This window comes from Nicotiana attenuata, unplaced genomic scaffold (genome assembly GCF_001879085.1).
Source record: "Nicotiana attenuata strain UT unplaced genomic scaffold, NIATTr2, whole genome shotgun sequence".
Lineage (NCBI taxonomy): Eukaryota > Viridiplantae > Streptophyta > Magnoliopsida > Solanales > Solanaceae > Nicotiana > Nicotiana attenuata.
In genome coordinates, this window is record NW_017677051.1 from 16853 (window position 1) to 35299 (window position 18447).

General features: G+C 42.1%; 1 long non-coding RNA gene across 3 annotated transcripts; it reads right to left on the reverse strand.

The window, feature by feature from the left end:
- Nucleotides 1-7149: 7149 nt before the first annotated feature.
- LOC109221294 lies at nucleotides 7150-11321 on the reverse strand. Of its 3 annotated transcripts, none has more exons than XR_002067217.1 (3): nucleotides 11277-11321; nucleotides 7927-11176; nucleotides 7150-7458 (listed from the first exon to the last, which is right to left on the reverse strand). It is a non-coding gene; the product is annotated as an uncharacterized LOC109221294 (long non-coding RNA). The 3 variants fall into 3 exon arrangements; XR_002067218.1 differs by lacking the exon at nucleotides 11277-11321 and having other exon boundaries at nucleotides 7927-8732; nucleotides 9365-11269; XR_002067216.1 differs by lacking the exon at nucleotides 11277-11321 and having other exon boundaries at nucleotides 7927-11269.
- Nucleotides 11322-18447: the final 7126 nt, after the last annotated feature.

Below are 18447 nucleotides of genomic sequence, written 5' to 3' on the forward strand. Positions count from 1 at the left end.
GACACCTTTGCGGCTACTGGCTATCATCGAATCAAGTAAGATACAATTCAGCCTCACTCAGAATAGCACCTTTACAGCCGCCGGCTACCGTCAAATAAAATAAAGAGTTCGAGCTCGTTCAAATATGAGCCAGAAACTGACTTCGCCCAACGGGAACTCCAAGTTCGATCTCGAACACAAGTCAGAAACTGACTTCGCCCGAGATGGCGATTCCAAGTTCGATCCCGCTCTAATACGTATGAAAAAGTTGACTTCGCCTACATCGGTAAGTCAAAACCCAATCCCACTCGAATGTTCGAGTAGAAAGTGACTTCGTCCAAAATGACGAGTCTAAATTTAACCTCGTTCGAACCAAGGATGGTTCCACCTAAGTCGGTAAATCGGAAGTCAAACTCACCCGGAACCGAGGATCCAAAGTGACTTCATTCGGATTCACACGACGAGATCCTACTCGATCCGGGCAGGGTCGGACTCCCAATCGAAAAGGTCAGGGACTCATCGCCAAAAAAAAAAGAGAGACTCATTGCAAAAAAAAATGGAGGGAGAATCCAAAGGTCCGCGCCAAAACTAAAAGATATGTAACGAACGAGGAAAAGAAAGCGAGAATCAAAAGATACACAAAGGCGAAGCAACTATTTTATTTAAATATACGTGCGCAACAGCCGCACCTTACAAAAGGCCAAAACAGGCCCCAAAAAAAAGGCGAAAATGAACAAAAAAAAGAGTACTAAAGCTGCAGCAACTTTTCACTCGGTGTTATCACCGCCGTTCTCCCCATCATTGTCTTCAGGAAACCCTTCCTCAACATCAGCGTCCTCGCCAACCTCCGGTGTCGCAGGGTTGTAGCCGCAATTGACACGAGCCTCGCATGCCTTCGCCCGAGATTCTTCAAAAGCAACCTCGGAAACATTGTCCGCCTCCCATAAACCCTTGTATATGTCTTGTTGGGCCTCAGCGTGGACCCACAGTTCATGCAAGTGACAAGGAACAGCGGCGGAAGCAGACTCAACTTGAGCCAGCAATTGCGCCTTTTCGGCCTCGAGGGTCGCGACCCAGTCTCCCAAGTTTGAGGCTTCCCGGTCAATTTTGCCGATGCGCTCTTCGAGCCTCGCCTCCCTCAATGTGGACGTTGCCCTCTCAGACTCCTGATCAGATTTAAGGACGCAGATAGTGTACTCCAACGCAGTCGCTCTCGCCAAAGCCGGCGCCCGAGCACTCTCGGCATTTTCTAGCTCGACCACTTTTCTCTCCATCTCGGCTAACTTCCGATCCCCGTCCATTCTGCACTCAAAGCTTCAACTCTGGAGGCATTCTAATCGAGTTCGGCTTGCAATGATAGCACCTTCGCTTGAAGATGCTGGCATTCTGCAGCGACCCCCTTTCCCAACTCAAGCTCTTCTTCCTTTCCACGGAGCAGCTCCTCGAGCTCACTACATCTGCGAATGGACTGCATCAGCTCCTGATCCCTTTTCCCCAAATCCTCCCCGAGGGATAGGGCCTGTACCTCCCTGAGCCGCTCATGCATCTCGCGGCATTTGTTGTGATATCGCCGATACTTTTCAAGCATCGTTAGAAAAATCTTGGCCCGAGTCTCGGCCCTGCGAGCACTCTCGATCTCCAGAATGTAAGACTAAAAGCAAAGAAAAGAGTCGATAAAGGCCAAGGCCACACAAAAAAAGGGGGAAACAAACAAGGAAGAGAAACTTACCCTTAGGCCCATCACGGCCATGTCACGTGATAATTCGGCGTCGTTGACGTCCTGAAGAGCTCCGCTTTTTGCGGCAGAGCATAGAAGGACCTCCCGCCCTTACCACAGTTCGGGTAAAGCCCTCCTCGAACATCCTAACATCGTCAGGATCAAGGTCAGATTCAGACTCGTAATCATCAATTGCGATGCCTTTTCCCCTCTTTTCAGCCGAAGAAGAAGTGCGATTTGGCCGGGATGACGAAGGGTCGCCCAAGACAGCAACGGCAGCCTCGGGACTTCGTCTCTCTGCCACATCAGTCTGTTGACCGCTCACAACGGGCGTAGCCTCTGCGGCCGAGTTAGCACCACCATTAATTTCGGGCACCGCCAAGGAAAGGTCGCCCCTCGAAGATGTTTCGGCTTGAGGAATCACTTCCAACGCCACCCGTCGTCTCTTCGACAAGGCCTCTCCACTACCAGCATGGGAAGACTCGCCCGTTGAGCGAGCGGTAGAAACCGGAGTCTCAAGTTGAGGAATAACCCCCGCGCACACGGCTCCGGCCACGGGTGCAGATTGGGTAGTGGCCCTCGGCGCAGGTCGGGCAGGGGGTGCCAGTCAACGGAATGCGAGAGGAGGAGCCCTCGTCCTTCGCGCTCTCCCTGCCAACAAAGAAAGACGATCATATAACGACAAGATCGAACCATAAGGCAAAGAAAGCGGGCTGACTCACCAGTGAGAGGCTTACGCTCATATTTCTCGTAGAAGGATGCCCACTCACGAATACCCATTGTATGGGGAAGAGTTGTGTTCACCCACTCACGGATGTCGTCAACTGGCGGGGGAGGTAATCTCTCGGCTGCAAAAACGAAAACAAATCCTTAGCAATATCACCTGGAGAAGAACAATCGATGACCGCCTTGAGAGGAATCGCAAAATAAACAAAGGAAAACTTACGAGAGAAGTTCCACGTCTCAGCAAACCCTGCCGAGTCCGCTACAAGGTGCTCTATCCGCACATAAAAATAGCTTTCCCAGAAGCGGCGATTTGCCTTATCGTCCATCTTCACCACCAAACTCTTGGTTCCTCGATGGCGCACGTGGATCATCGTGCCCCGAAGAAATTAAGGAGCAAAAATATGAAGCATGTGTCCCAAAGTAATCCCTCGACCGGCGAGCTCCGTATACTTGATGAGCATGAGGAAGAGCTTGTATGCGTACGGTGAGAGCTGAGCCGGGCACACTTCGTAGAAGCGGTAGAAGTCTACCACTAGAGAGGGGAGAGGAAGCATATATCCGACAATAAAAGGATACAATATCCGTCCCCGCCGCCGGTACCATTTCGATATGATTTGGAATTCCCCACTTAGCCTTGAGCGCCGTAATCGCCGCTTCATCTATGGTGGAAGGGACAGGTTCCGGTTCGTCTTTGGCAGGGCTGTTAAAGTCAGTCCATAATTTCCCCGGACGAGGTAGTATCTCCGCCACTGTCGGAAATCCTTCATCTTCCGTCACCTCCATTCCCTCTCCAAGAAGGGGCGCATCATTCTCCGGCGCCGGAGCTTCGACGAATCCGTCAGTCTGGGAAGAAGTACCAGCCATTTGTCTGGCTCGATCAGAATAAACATGAGTGATGAAGAAATAGAGAGGGTGATCACGTCAAATTCTGACAAAAGCAGAAGTGTGAAATACTGAAGAAGATGGAAGTTTGCAAAATTTCTCAGGTAAGTCGACAAGCGTAACAACCGAATGGTGGTTTCCCCTATTTATAGGAACATAAACGCCCTGAGAGGGAAACCCAAGAGCCGCCAAAAAGCTGAAAGGGCATAGGAAACGATACGGTGCCTGAGAAACGTGCATCATAATGACGCATAACAGGCATTCATGGCACCCTGAATCGACGTGACGATCCATCTCCGAACTGACGTAACGGTCCGATAAACTCCTTAAAACATCACGTCGCCACCTCGCCATGAGGACCCCGTCCTCGCATAATGACCAGATTTCTCCTAATTCTTGAATCCACAGGGTTCGCCCATTGAACTCGCCAAAAGACGACCCTAACGGGCGGAGGGACTAACTGTATGGGTCAAAATCTGGCCATCGGATGGTTATCGATAAAGGGGACGGTAAGAGGTCGTGCCCACGAGGCGTAATGAGTACCACGGTCGCTGCCGAGATCAAGCCGTTAGAAAGCTTACATCGCAGAACAAGTGTAATGTTTGGGCAAGTAATGAAGGACCCAGTCATGAGAAGGCATGCCAGTTAAAGACCGTTGGATAAAAGGGAAAAATTGTTAGTATATATGGGAAGGCAGGAGACCATTACGGAGGGGCTCTGGACCCAGATCTGGCTACAACATTTATATCATCGTCACAGAACCAACAAGGGAGGATCTCTTAGTTGTCAACAGCTTTCTCTCTTCTCCTTCTGTGCTCTTACGAGTATAGTGCAAACATGTCATAGATGTAAGCCTATCATTTATATTTGATGTATGATAATCATCTTAAGAAATACTAAATCAGCTTGTTCTTCTCCAATTTTTGTACTCAATATATTTTGATCTAGAGTTAATTATGTTTGACTAAAATTTACCTTTTATCTCTCTATTAATTAGTTTAACTAAAGGGTTTTACAATTTTTTGGTTAAACAATATCAAGGTTCAGTTAACATACTATTTTTTATCAAGAAAAGACGAAGAGATGTATGAGAGGAGCCGACAACAGAATTGTAACGGGACCCTAATACTTTGAAATTAGTGGAAGGAGATGTCACGATAGTGAATATAATTATATGTGATGGGGACACTTTGGTTTGGCCCCCCACGTCCATTGCATTTAATGAACGGCCAAATTCTCAATCTTTGTCGCTCTCAAAAAATCTCAGTGTGGAACGGTTTCTAAGAGTGTATTCCACGCATTTTGTCTAAGGCATAATGATTATCTTTAACCCTTTCTTCAGTTTGTAGGACCAAATGTAGAAAAGCTAAGACGAGCCTTTAGTCAAAGTTTATTTGGAGCCACTGTTACTTGATTTTGAAAACTATACATGTTCTCCACTTGGAAGGACGGACTAACATTAGTAATTTTATTTTATTAGTATTTTGGTGACGGTTGGTGGGGTTGGTTGGTGTGAGGGGGGAGGGGAGGGGAAGGAAAGGAAAAGTCTTAGTGAAGATCGAACCTAGGGGTGTACAAAGAAAATCGACAAATCGCACCAACGCGATAATTTAAGTCAAACCGAGAAAAAAAAAATTGATTATGGCTTGGTTTGATTTGGTTTGGTATTGGAGGAAAAAACCCGACCATAATTGGTTTGGTTTGATTTTAACTAAAGAAAGTCAAACCGAAACCAAACCAACCCGACATTACATATATAGAAATTTTAGATATATTTAATATATAAATATACTTATTGTGGTGTAATTTATAAATATTTCTTAAACTTTTTCATAATTTTATCTTTTAAGGTATTATTTCAAGGTTGGACTTAGAACTTCTGAATGTTCCTATTAGTTTTATAGCTATTAATATTAGTAACTTAAATAATGCTAACAAAAGCCCAAACCAAAATCAAATCAATACTAATACTAACAAAAGATATTCAATTCCATACTACGAGCGGCAATGTATTGAATATCTATTTTTAGTTTTGCAATAATTTAGATAAAAATGCATAATCTATTTTTATTTTTTCTTTAGCGTTTAGTCATGTAATTAGTACTCCCTTATTAGTCTACTTATTTTAGCATGACTTAGTACTTTTAGATTATGTTTATTTTTATGAAAGAATTACAAGAAAATACACATGACTTCACACCATAACAAAAAATGGCCCATGTTTTTAAGCCTTACCCGACCTAGCCCATATTGTACATATTTTGAAAATACTAGCTCTTGCAAATTCAAAATCTTTGTTCTTACAACCATTGCTTCTAAAAGCTATGGAGTTAAATCTGTGTTCTCACAACCATTGCTTTCACTCTCTCTTCTTCTAACATCTTTTACATACGCTTCCAGGGACCGTCCGCCATTACTGCTTCTCCTCCTATGTCACCTGGTTGCAATGTAAAAAAGTTGAAGAGTAGAAGTCCACCATTGAAGGCCATTCAAAGCTTTGCTTTAGAAAATAGAATTTTTTGAGTTTGTTAGTTGTTTGGTTTGGGTGTTGTTCCAATTGATTGAAAATACAAAAAGAGTTCAAAGTTTAAATTTGAAGTGATTTGGAGTATATTTGAGCAAGATTTGAGTTAAATTTCAAAAAAGACGCAAGGAAGAAGATGAAGTCAGTTTTTTGTATAATTATATATAATCTTGTATAATAGTGTATATGAGTGTATAAACACATCTTATACACTATTATATACTTTTATACACCTTTATACAAACGTCTGTAGACGAACTTCTTCCACGATTTTCAGTTGCAATTCTTGTTCAAAACCAGTCCAAATCTCCATTAAATTACTTCAAATCTTATATACAACCTCCTTATACTATTTCTAACAAGTCTAAATAACACCCACTCTAAATTTCTCACAAAATCAAATTCGGAATTTAAACTCACATATTTAAGCTTGTTAAAAATCTAATATTCGCCACCCAAATGGATTTGGCTTGTTGAACTAATATTTGAGTCACAGTTACTAATTCGAAAATTAACTTAAAAGCTTGATCAATCTTTTTAAAAAATTAAATAGTAATTTTGAGAACCTATTGGAGTTGGATGTTGAATCTTAGCCTATTATTTTTTGGCTAGTTGGTTGTAAATTGAAATATGTGCTATAAAATTGAAAAGTGGGGAGCCCAGTTGTTCTTATGTGAAATTTTTCCTATTTTTATTATGGCTTTTTAATTAGAAATATTTATATTGCATAATTTTATTGTCTTCATTGTTGAATATTTTAGGATAACGCCATGACACATCTCATATTTTGTATTATTTTCTTGAAAAATACTTTATATAGTAGTATCTTACTAGGATTAAAGAAATATTTTGAGCACAAGTTATATGTTTTGTGCTAAGAGTACTTTACCCAAAAAAAACCGAAAAATCGAATAATCCGAAAACCCGAGAAAAATCAAGATTGAAAAACCCGAGTTTTATTGGTTTGGTTTGGTCTCTAAATTTAATAACCCGACACAATTGGTTTGATTTGGTAATTGCAAAATCCGAACTAACCCGACATATGTACACCCCTACCTCAAGGATTGATGTGAGATAACAACTCTAGTAATAAACTGTTAACTTAATTTCATGTAGCAACCATTTTTAATTTTTGTATTATAGTTATATGAATTTAACCTGTTTACTGGTGACAGTTTACTTGGTCAAATGCATATTGAAGATCCAAAGGATCTTCTTTTGCACAGGTATTTGTACTTTGTTAAGTCATATATCATAAGTCAATTGGGCATATAGAGTTCTGCTCTCTGTGTAAATGCACTAATTTGCTGCTATTCAGACGTTTTCTTATATATCATGCTTTCTATTATGAATTTGAACTCGTAAGTTCAGCTATTAATCCAATTTCGCCTGAATAAACATTGTAACGATTCCTTGTATATCGTATGTGCTATCATTATCATGATAGTACATTTTCATAAAGTTGTTCCATTCAGTGGTAACAATCCCAGTTTCTGGTTTTAACCCGTACTGAAAACTCCATCAGAAAAGCAACCAACATGTTTCAGCAACTTGCTGTATTTATACACTTCTTAATTAGCAATGTTTCAATCCCTGCGAGATATATTATCAGCAGAAGAGACTGGCGAGACTGCATCAAGATAAAAAGCAAAGTTATTTGAAAGATGGAGCTAGACTTTCAATTCAAGTTACATGAAAGTGATCACAGATTGACATCGGTTCAGATTTCCAGCTTCATGATATTTATCTCTGTATAACTAGAGATTGTCTCATCTTACGTATCAAAAAGGAAATATAACAAACGATAGTATCATCTTACATGAGTTATACTTGAAACTATCACATGTCAGAACCCTTATCAACATTGGTATATAAAATATATACTGTAATAATTTTTTCAACACATTTGACGTCTGTGAGAAAGGAACGGATTCTTTTATCTGTAGAGAGTGAAAAGTGCAGCATTTCACAGTAATATGATCTACCATTAACTGTGGATCAATGGCAGCATTACTGGAGATGGGAAAGCCAAGTGTTTTTTTATTTTTTATTGTTAATGCGAGCATTCAAATAATAAATCAGTCAGACTTTTGCATACCTGTCTAGTTGCTCCTTTGTAGTTGCTAGTTCTTGATGTGGACTATGCTAAACCTGCATTGTGATCCATGATACTGGAACAGGATCATTCTCATCTCAAGCCTTTACTACACTTACTCTAACAAATAGCACTTCGATTTTAGTAAAGCATATAATAATATAATCTCTGGTAGTACTTAGTAGACATGATCACAAAATGAATGAATTCAAAGAGGAAACAAGGGAAAATTAAGATTAGGGTAGAAAAGTTTCGGGCAAAACCAAAGCAAACATATCTTATGAACTCAAGCTAATTATCTCAAGTACAGGAACGATGACAATGCCAAGAATCATTTATCTAACAATCATATGAGATAGTAACTGATTTTACCTCTCTGCAAGTCATAAATGTTTTCTCTGCTACAATAACAACAACAACAACCCCAGTAAAATCCTAGTAGTGGGGTCTGGGGAGGGAAGGGTAGTGTGTACGCATACCTTACCCCTACCCGAAGGAGTAGAGAGGTTGTTTCCGAAAGACCCTCGGCTCTTGAAGACAAAAAGAATCATAGAATAGAGTCATAACATTTGAAGGATTTCACAAAACTGTCTCTGTAATTCAATCAACGAAAGTCCAGTTACTTGACATACTAGACACAATTTGCTTTTCTTTCAACTAGTAACACTGTTAGTAGTGAATCTCCTATGATCCTATCCATCTTAGTGCCAAAAAGACATGTTATCTAAACCTTATGGTTAGCTTCTCGTTCGTTCTAAATTTTATGCCTGACAGGGTACATTAATCCTGGTCTTGGAAGCCTTCCATACCTGTTGTGAAAAGTAAAACTAAATGAAAATCCACAAGATAGCAACTGCATAAGCGCAGAGAAGTGAGAACACTCCCTGACACTCAACCACCCAAAAATGTAAGTAAAAATTAGTGTTTACTAATCAACCAACCATTCTTATCCATTGACTCTAGAGAATCTATAATGCTACCAATTCATGATACAAGCTTATCATCCAAAAAGTGGTTCCTAATTGCATAGAGCAACTTGGTTATTGCAATCCTCATCGAACATGCTAGAAACTGAAAGGTTGGTTGTCACAAAGTGGAGTTGCCACAGTTGAAGAGGTCAATCCTCAAATATCATCAGATTGATGTATGCCAAAAGATGACAAAGTTGCAGTCACACTTTATCCCCGTAAAGCATAAGCATCACACATTCTGTTGGGTAGTATGCATGCTTATCTGGGGTCTAGTTCTGATCAAAGAACCCATAGAAAATTTGATTAAGTATGAAGGGTAGTTGCTCAAATCAGCTTATTTCTCAAGAATGCTCATTAATTTATCCAATGCAGGGGTGAAAACAGTAAAAATATTCCTGATCAAAGAAACCAGTTAAAATATTTTGGGAGCAAAGAAGATAAGGAGGACTACAGAGGAGATAAGAGATAACCTTCATAAAGGAAGCAACATGAATTGTCTGTTGACAGAGGAACAAATCAATCAGCAAGACACTAAATCCAGAATGCTGAATATCAATAAGTCTAAGCTTCATTTTGTGCGCGGCTACAGGACTTCCCAACAAAGTTACTGATATGCACAATCCTCTTAACCTTGGCTACAGCCAATAATTGAGAAGTCGCATTATCTATGTTGGCAATAGAAGTAAAGGTTTTTATGAGGTTCTGAAGTCACAGAGATTGAGGAAGGGCGTCCTTAGAATTCAAGGAAATACATTCTGCAACAATATCTCAAAAGCAGCAAGAAATCAAAGGCCACCTTGAACAGGAGACTAATCTACAAAGTAAAAACCACAGCTACGAACAGTAGTAGCTCATCGTTGATCCTCCAAAATTACAGCATCACTCGCCGAGTAAACATGAAAAATCTGGTTAACGAAATCTATTTAAAAAATTCAATCTCTTACAAATGAGTTACTTCATTTTATGCCATTCTTTTTATCAGGTTGACCCTTTGGCCAACCCCCAGCATACATGCAACACTGCATTTAAATTTATAAATCTAAGAGGTATGATACTTTTTCAACATCATTGAAGCCCCGTGGTCAATATAATTTTAATGTTACAGAATGCAATATATCTAGGTATAAACAGTCTGAAAAACCACAAGAAGATCACTATGACAGAGGACTTATAGAACTATGAAATCAAATTGATTGTCATTTCGGCCAAAATAAATGCATTATCTGGTATTAGTAACATACAAAACCACGATGAATCAGCTACTGTTTCCACATTCAGCTCTTTTTTTCCACCATAATTAGACTCAAGTTAATTGGGGCAAGTGCACAGATAGCCATTCTCGGTGATGCTATTTAGAGATTAGCTAGTATTTATTTTGTCCTAAAACTTTAAACTAAAAATCTTAACTTCAGTATAATTCATGACATTTTTATCCTGAAAAATTGAACTGAAGCACTGGCTAATTTCTAAATAGCAGCCCTTTGGAGTGGCTACTTGGTGTCCTTTCTACAAGTTAATTGTCGATTCTATTGCCACAACATGAATTAGGGCATGAAGATCCTTTCATTCTTTTCTTTCTGATAGATGTGAGATCTTCATCTGAATTTGAATCCTACTAAGAGGTCCACTAGAGAACACAAATAGTTAAAGAACAACAAGCTCGTAATATAGAAAAACAAACTTTACGTTTTCAAATTTCTCACGATTTACAAAACCATGCCAGACATTACCACACGACCGCACAATTATTTACAAGCAAAAAAAAGCACAGAAAAAAAAAATTTATTCTTTTTTCATCTTTTCAGGTGTAGCAAAACCATAAGTAAATCAAGAAGAAGGAAGCTTAATGGTGATGGAAGAAGAGTGATCGTGAGAGAGGGGTTTGTTGAGCATAAGAGGGCGATCCTTGGCCTCATCCTCGTCATCATATTCATCGCCGTCGTCGTGAGCGGTGCTAAGGTGGATGCAGGAGCAGCGTTCAAGGGAGGCGAAGAACGCCGACGCCACGCTTGTCCCCACCCAATTAGCCATTCGATCCAACTTGTCGATGGACATGAACCCAGAATTCTGCTCCAAGGATTGATTCTGCGACATTTGTGTTGGCTTTTTTGTATCTGTAATCTGTAGCTGTTATAATGCTACAAATTGAGGGACTTTAGAGTCTCAATTGAGTACCCAAGGAAGAAGAGTAAAAGAGAGAATACGTGTCGCTGTGGTTGCTGCCGCCTGCCTGATAGAGGACGTTTTCTCGTGGACGATGACGGCGTGACGCTTTAAAATTACTACAAATGTCAAAAGTCAAGATGATATAACTGGACTTTACATTAACTACGGAGAAGGAAATTTGCCTATGAACAATATGGGAAATTGTCTAAAATATACCTCCATTAATAGCTGAGCCAAGTGTGCCTTTCAAGTTACAAAAGTAATAGCACGTAGAGCATTAGTTGGATCTAAGTAACATAAAAAAAAATTGATTAGTACCTAAGGCTGCCACGTGTTACCACGTAACTAGTTACTAGTTTATGTGCCTCGCACGTGTGACCCCAAAACTATTGCAAAAATTATATAGGAAAAAAATACTAAAAAAATATTCTTTGTAAGAAGCTGCAGCTAAAGCTGATATCAGTTTTCAGTACAAAATATTTTATTAAGTTTCCTATAAAACTACTATATTGTTGATTGTACTAACAAATTTTTGGTGTATATTCTGTCAGAATATTTTCTCAAATTAATTATAGTTAAGTGAATTGTAGTTATGTCGTAAATTACATTAATATGTGTGAGTATATATAGACAATACTCTCGTTGCCTGAATAATTTATTGATTGTAGTTGTTGGATTCTAAAGACAACTCAAGGTCACGTCCATCTCGTATGCATCATTTTTATCTCGGAAATATCCTCTTGTGAAAAAGAGTTAGTCCTTTTTTATTTTCTAATTGAGCTTTTCTATAGTTTGTACAAATAGTGCATCCTCACAACGTTGCTAATAAGTGCGGGTAAATTATGGAGTCAATATTTTGTAATTATTTTGGCGGCTTCTTCCCTTTCTTTGTATGGGTATTCATTCTTAAATGTGTTATTACGTCATTTAAAATAAAGTAATAACAATAAAATTCGAAAGATCTTCTACTTTTCCTTGACACTGAAACAATTCACTCTTGATGTCACGACCCAATTCCATAAGGTCATGATGGCGTCCAACACCATTGTTGGGCAAGTCAACGCGGAAAATACTAGCTAAACTTTCGGTCACCATTATCCCAAAATAGTTGAAGATAATTCTTTAAGTTGGAATAATTCAGAAACGATGAGTAAAAGAAAATCATGATAATCATACAACCCCAAAATAATACAGTCTACTAATGTGTGTGCCAAGACCTGGTGTCACGAGCATGGGCAACTAGTAGAATATACAAAAGAATCACACTATCCTACTGTCCGAAACGGAATAGACAGCAAAAAAATACAAAAGAAAGACTTCTTCAGGCTGCTGAACGGCATGGAGGAGAAGCAGCTCACTGTAGAAGTCTCGAATCCGCTCAGAGATGCGCACCCGACTGATAGCCAGATGTACCTGCCTTAGACCCTGTACAATTAAGTACAGAAGTGTAGTATGAGTACATAAACAATATGTACCCAGTGAGTATCCCATCTAATCTCGAAGAAGTAGAGACGAGAGGTCGACTTGATACTCACTAGGGTCAAATAATGTGAGGAAAATTTATAACAAGCATGGATAGTACAAGTTATTAGCATTTAATAATCATGGATTAACAGTTCTTTCCCAAGTATTATCATGGATATTCACCTATATCTCAAGCAGATATTAAATTCAGTTCTCAGCGAAAAATGCTAAGCAAAACATGCGCAAGTAACACCGTGGGACGTACGGCCCGATCCAACATAAAAGTCAATTGGGCACTGACGAGGGTCGAACGGCTCGAACCATAGATACATCTATTACCCCGCTCGCGAATCACCCGTGCGACGCGGTCAAATATAAATAAGCGCGTCAACAAGCAACGATAATATATATCTGAGGAGTAGCTACACGTAGGAATACCAAATATTCTCTTCTAAAAGACCAAACAGGATAAGGTTCATTCACTAATCTCATTCTTCTTAATCAAATAGTTATACGAATCCGAATTTATCATCACATTACGAGAATATCACGTAGAGCATGCTTATGGGTTCTAGACTATCCGAACTTAACATAATAGTCGCTACGCACGGACTCTCGTCACCTAGTGCGTACGTAGCCCCCACAAATATTTGTAATTAATTCAATTATTATACCTATGGGGACAATTCCCTCTTACAAGGTTAGAAAGGAGACTCACCTCACTCCAAAGTGCACTTCCAATGCCAAGAACAAGTCCAAGCCCTCAATTCGGAGCCGAAAGATTGAATTCTAGCTACTTAAGCAATTTTCCAACCATTAACGCAAGTTTTCCTAAAATCCGACCCCAGGCCCACGTGCCCGGATTCCGAAATTTTTTGAATGAAGTTGTTCTCTACAACCTAAGGATCACTAATATATGGCTTTTAATTAATTCCATAACAAAGTGGTTAAATCCAAGTTTTATTAAAACCCTAGGTTTAGCTCTAGCCCTTTGATTTTTCCTAAGTTCTAGTGTTTAATCTACCTAAAATACAAGTATTAAACTAAGGATGGATGGAATAAACTTACCTCTTGATGCTAAGTGGAAACCTTCTCTTCAAAGCTCCCAAAATCGCAAAGGAAAGACTGAAAAGTGTCAAAAATGGGTTTGGAACCCGTCTTTAATGAACCTCACTGGTTCAGTGATTTCCGCATCTGCGATCAGGGGACCGCATCTGCGAGAAAAAGGGCCGCATCTGCGAAAATGGGCCAAAGAGCTGGGACCGCATCTGCGGTCTCCAGGCCGCATCTACGGAACCGCATCTGCGGCTTGGGGGCCGCTTCTGCGGTTCCTAGCCTGGCTTACCTGAGCCGCTTCTGCGATGCAAGGACCGCATCTGCGGTCTCGCACCTGCGGTCCAAGAACCGCAGATGCGGTTATGACAGAAGCAGCAATCCTTCAGCCCTTTCTCAAATTTTCCACTTCACTCGAGCCTCGTCCGATTGACGCTCGGGGCTCCCGGGCCCCGCCCGAACATACCGACAAGTCTGAAATCACGAGACGGACCTACTCGAACCTTCGGAACACCCGAAACAATGCTAAATCTAGAATTCACCTCTAAAACCAAATGAATCAAACTTATGAACTTCAAGTTCTTAATTTTCTTCCAACGGGCCAAAACGCCCTAAAACTACTCGGATTGACACCAAATTTTACAAGTAAGTCTTAAATGATATTTCGGACCTATATCGGGCCTCGGAACCAAAATACAAGCCCGATACCTAGGAAATCAATCATTAATTAGTTTCTTTAAATCCTTAAAACTTTAGATTAACATTTATAATAGAAATTCATTACTCGGTCTAGGGACCTCGAAATTCGATTCCGGGCATACGCCCAGCTCGCACATTTTCCTACGGACCCTCCGGGACCGTCAAATCACGACTCCGGGTCCGTTTGCTCAAAATGATGACCAAAGTCAAACTTAGACTTTTAAGAAAACCCTAAGAAATCAAATGGGCATATTTCACCCAAAACTCTTCCAAATCCTGAACCAACCGTCCCCGCAAGTCGTAAATTATCTAAAGCAAGCACGGGAAGTTTTATTTAAGGGAACGGGGTTCAAAAAGGCAAAACGACCAGGCGGATCGTTACATTCTCCACCTCTTAAACAAACGTTCGTCCTCGAACGGGCATAGAAAAGTACCTGATCTGCTGAATAAATGGGGATATTTGCTCCGCATGTCCTCCTCGGACTCCCAGGTCGCCTCCTCGACTGGTTGGCCCCTCCACCGGACCTTTACTGTAGAAATCCTCTTGGATCTCAACTGGCGATCCTTCCTGTCAATAATGGCAACTGGCCCCTCCTCATAACCCAAGCTTTCATCCAGCTGAATAGTACTGAAGTCTAACACATGGGAAAAGTCGGCATGATACTTTTGAAGCATCGACACATGAAAAACCGGATGAACTCCCGACAAGCTGGGGGGTAATGCAAGCTCATAGGCAACCTCCCCAACTCTCCTCAACACCTCAAAGGGGCCAATAAACCTTGGACTCAACTTGCCCTTCTTCCCGAATCTCATAATGCCCTTCATGGGCGAGACTTTCATGAGAACCTTCTCGCCAACCATAAATGATACATCACGCGCCTTCTAATCCGTGTAACTCTTCTATCTGTACTGAGCTGTGCGAAGCCTCTCCTGAATCAACTTCACCTTATCCAAGGCATCCTGTACCAAGTCTGTACCATACAACTTGGCCTCACCAGGCTCGAACCATCCGATAGGAAAACGACAGCGGCGACCATATAGAGCCTCGTATGGAGCCATCTCAATGCTGGACTGATAGCTGTTGTTATATGCAAACTCCGCCAAGGGCAAGAACTGGTCCCACTGCCCTCCAAAGTCAATCACACATGCTCTAAGCATATCCTCTAAAATCTGTACTGTCCGCTCCGACTGCCCGTAGGTCTGAGGATGGAATGTTGTGCTAAGTTCTACCCGGGTCCCCAACTCACTCTGAACGGCTCTCCAGAAATGAGAAGTGAACTGAGGGCCTCTGTCGGATATAATGGAAACAGGCACACCGTGCAATCGGACTATCTCCCGAATATAAATCTGAGCATGCCTCTCTGCTGTATAAGTAGTAGCCACTGGAATGAAGTGGGCCGACTTGGTCAACCTATCAATGATGACCCATACTGAATCAAACTTCCACAAGGTCCGCGGCAACCCAACTACGAAATCCATGGTAATGCGCTCCTACTTCCACTCTGGTATAGGCATCTGCTGAAGTAGGCCACCCGGTCTCTGATGTTCATACTTGACCTGCTGGCAATTCAAACACCTAGCCACATACTCCACTATGTCTTTCTTCATCCTCCACCACCAGTAATGCTGCCTCAAGTCACGATACATTTTTGTAGCCCCCGGGTGGATGGAATACCACGACCTATGTGCCTCCTCTAGTATCCTCTCCCTCAGACCATCGACATTAGGAACACATAGACGACCCTGAAGCCGCAAAACACCATCCTCGCCAATAGAAACTTCCTTGGCACCTCCCTGAAGCACCGTCTCTCTGAGAACTGCCAAATGTGGATCATCGAACTGTCGGGCCTTTATCTCCCCCAGTAATGAAGACTGAGCAACCATACATGCAAGAACCCGGCTGGGCTCCGAAATGTCCAACCTCACTAGTCTGTTAGCCAAGGATTGAATGTCCACAGCTAGTGGCCTCTCCCCTACTGGAATGAATGCCAAACTACCCATACTCTCAGCCTTTCTGCTTAAGGCATCCGTGACCACGTTTGCCTTGTCTGGATGATAAAGAATGGTGATGTCATAATCCTTCAGTAACTCAATCCACCTGCGCTGCCTCAAATTAATATCCCTCTGCTTGAACAAATGCTACAAGCTGCGATGATCGGCATAAACCTCACACGAAGCCCCGTACAGGTAGTGCCTACATATCTTAAGAGCATGAACAATCGCCGCCAACTCCAAATCGTGCACAGGATAATTTTTCTCATGAATCTTCAGCTGACGGGAGGCATATACAATAACTCGCCCTCCTGCATCAATACACAACCCAAGCTAACGCGCGAAGCGTCACAATACACTGTATACATCCATGAACCGGAAGGCAACACAAGGACTGGTGCTGTAGTCAAGGCTGTCTTGAGCTTCTGGAAGCTCGCCTCGCAATCATCGGACCAATGGAAAGGAGCACCCTTCTGGGTCAATCTAGTCAGAGGTGATGCGATAGATGAAAAGCCCTACACGAACCGCCTGTAATAACCTGCTAACCCCAGAAAACTCCTGATCTCGGTCACTGAGGTGGGGCGTGGCCAACTCTAAACTGCCTCAATCTTCTTGGGGTCTACCTTAATACCCTCTCCTGATACAATGTGTCCCAAGAATGCCACAGACTCTAGGCAAAACTCAAACTTGGAGAACTTAGCATATAGCTTCTGCTCTTGCAAGGTCTGAAGCACTACTCTCAGATGCTGCTCGTGCTCCCCAGGCTACGTGAGTATATCAAGATGTCATCAATGAAGACGATGACGAAGGAATCAATATAAGGCCTGAATACCCTGTTCATTAAATCCATAAATGTTGCTAGGGCATTAGTCAAGCCAAAGGACATCACCAGAAACTCATAATGGTCATATCTAGTCCGGAATGCAGTCTTCGGAACATCCGAGTCCTGAATCTTCAGCTGATGGTACCCTGACCTCAAGTCTAGCTTAGAGAACACCCTCGCACCCTGCAACTGGTCGAACAAATCATCGATACGAGGCAACGGATACTTGTTCTTGATGGTGACTTTGTTCAACTGGCGGTAGTCAATGCACATCCGCATAGTCCCATCCTTCTTCTTCACAAATAACACCGGTGCACCCCAAGGAGATACACTGGGTCTAATAAACCCCTTTGCTAACAACTCCTTAAGCTGCTCCTTCAACTCCTTAGGAGCCATGCGGTACGGTGGAATAGATATAGGCTGGGTGCCTGGAACCAAATCGATACAGAAATTAATATCATGATCCGGTGACATGCCAGGAAGATCAGAAAGAAACACATCGACGAACTCTCGGACTACGGGGACTGAATCAATCGTCGGAGACTCTGCGGTGGTGTCTCGAACATAAGCTAGATAGGCCAAACACCCTTTCTCGACCATACGCCGAGCCTTTAAGAAAGAAATAACCCTACTAGGGGTATCAACTGTGGAACCCTTCCACTCCAACCTCGGCAACCCTGGCATCACTAGTGAAACAGTCTTGGCATGGCAATCTAGGACGGCGTGATATGGAGACAACCAATCCATGCCCAGGATGACCTCAAAATCGATCATATCCAGCAACAGGAGATCTGCTCTAGTCTCGAAATTACAGAATGTAACCACATAGGACCGATAGACCCGATCTACAACCACGGAATCGCCCACATGAGTGGACATATGAACATGAGTGCCTAAAGGTGTAGGAGGAATAACCAAGAATCGAGCAAATAGTGATAATACATAAGAATAGGTGGACCCTGGATCAAAAAATACCGAAGTATCTCTACCGCAGACGGAGATACTACCTGTGATGACGGTATCTGAGGCCAATGCATCTGGCCTGGGTGGAAGAGCGTAGAATCTGGCTGGAGCGCCAGCTGGCTAGCCTCCGCCTGACTGAGCAGCAGCTGGCTGACCTCTCCCTGCCTGACCTCCACCTCTAGGACGGCCCCGACCAGCCTGCCCTCCACCTCTAGGTGGATAGCCAGCTGATGCTGAAATCATGGGCTGCTGACCCTGCTGTACTGCCTTGCCCCAAAGCCTGGGGCAGGTCCTCTTCAGATGACCCGGATCTCCACACTCGTAGCACACTCTCGGTACCATAGCCTGCTGCCCTGGAGTCTGAGCCTGCTGACTCGAACTACCACTGGAACG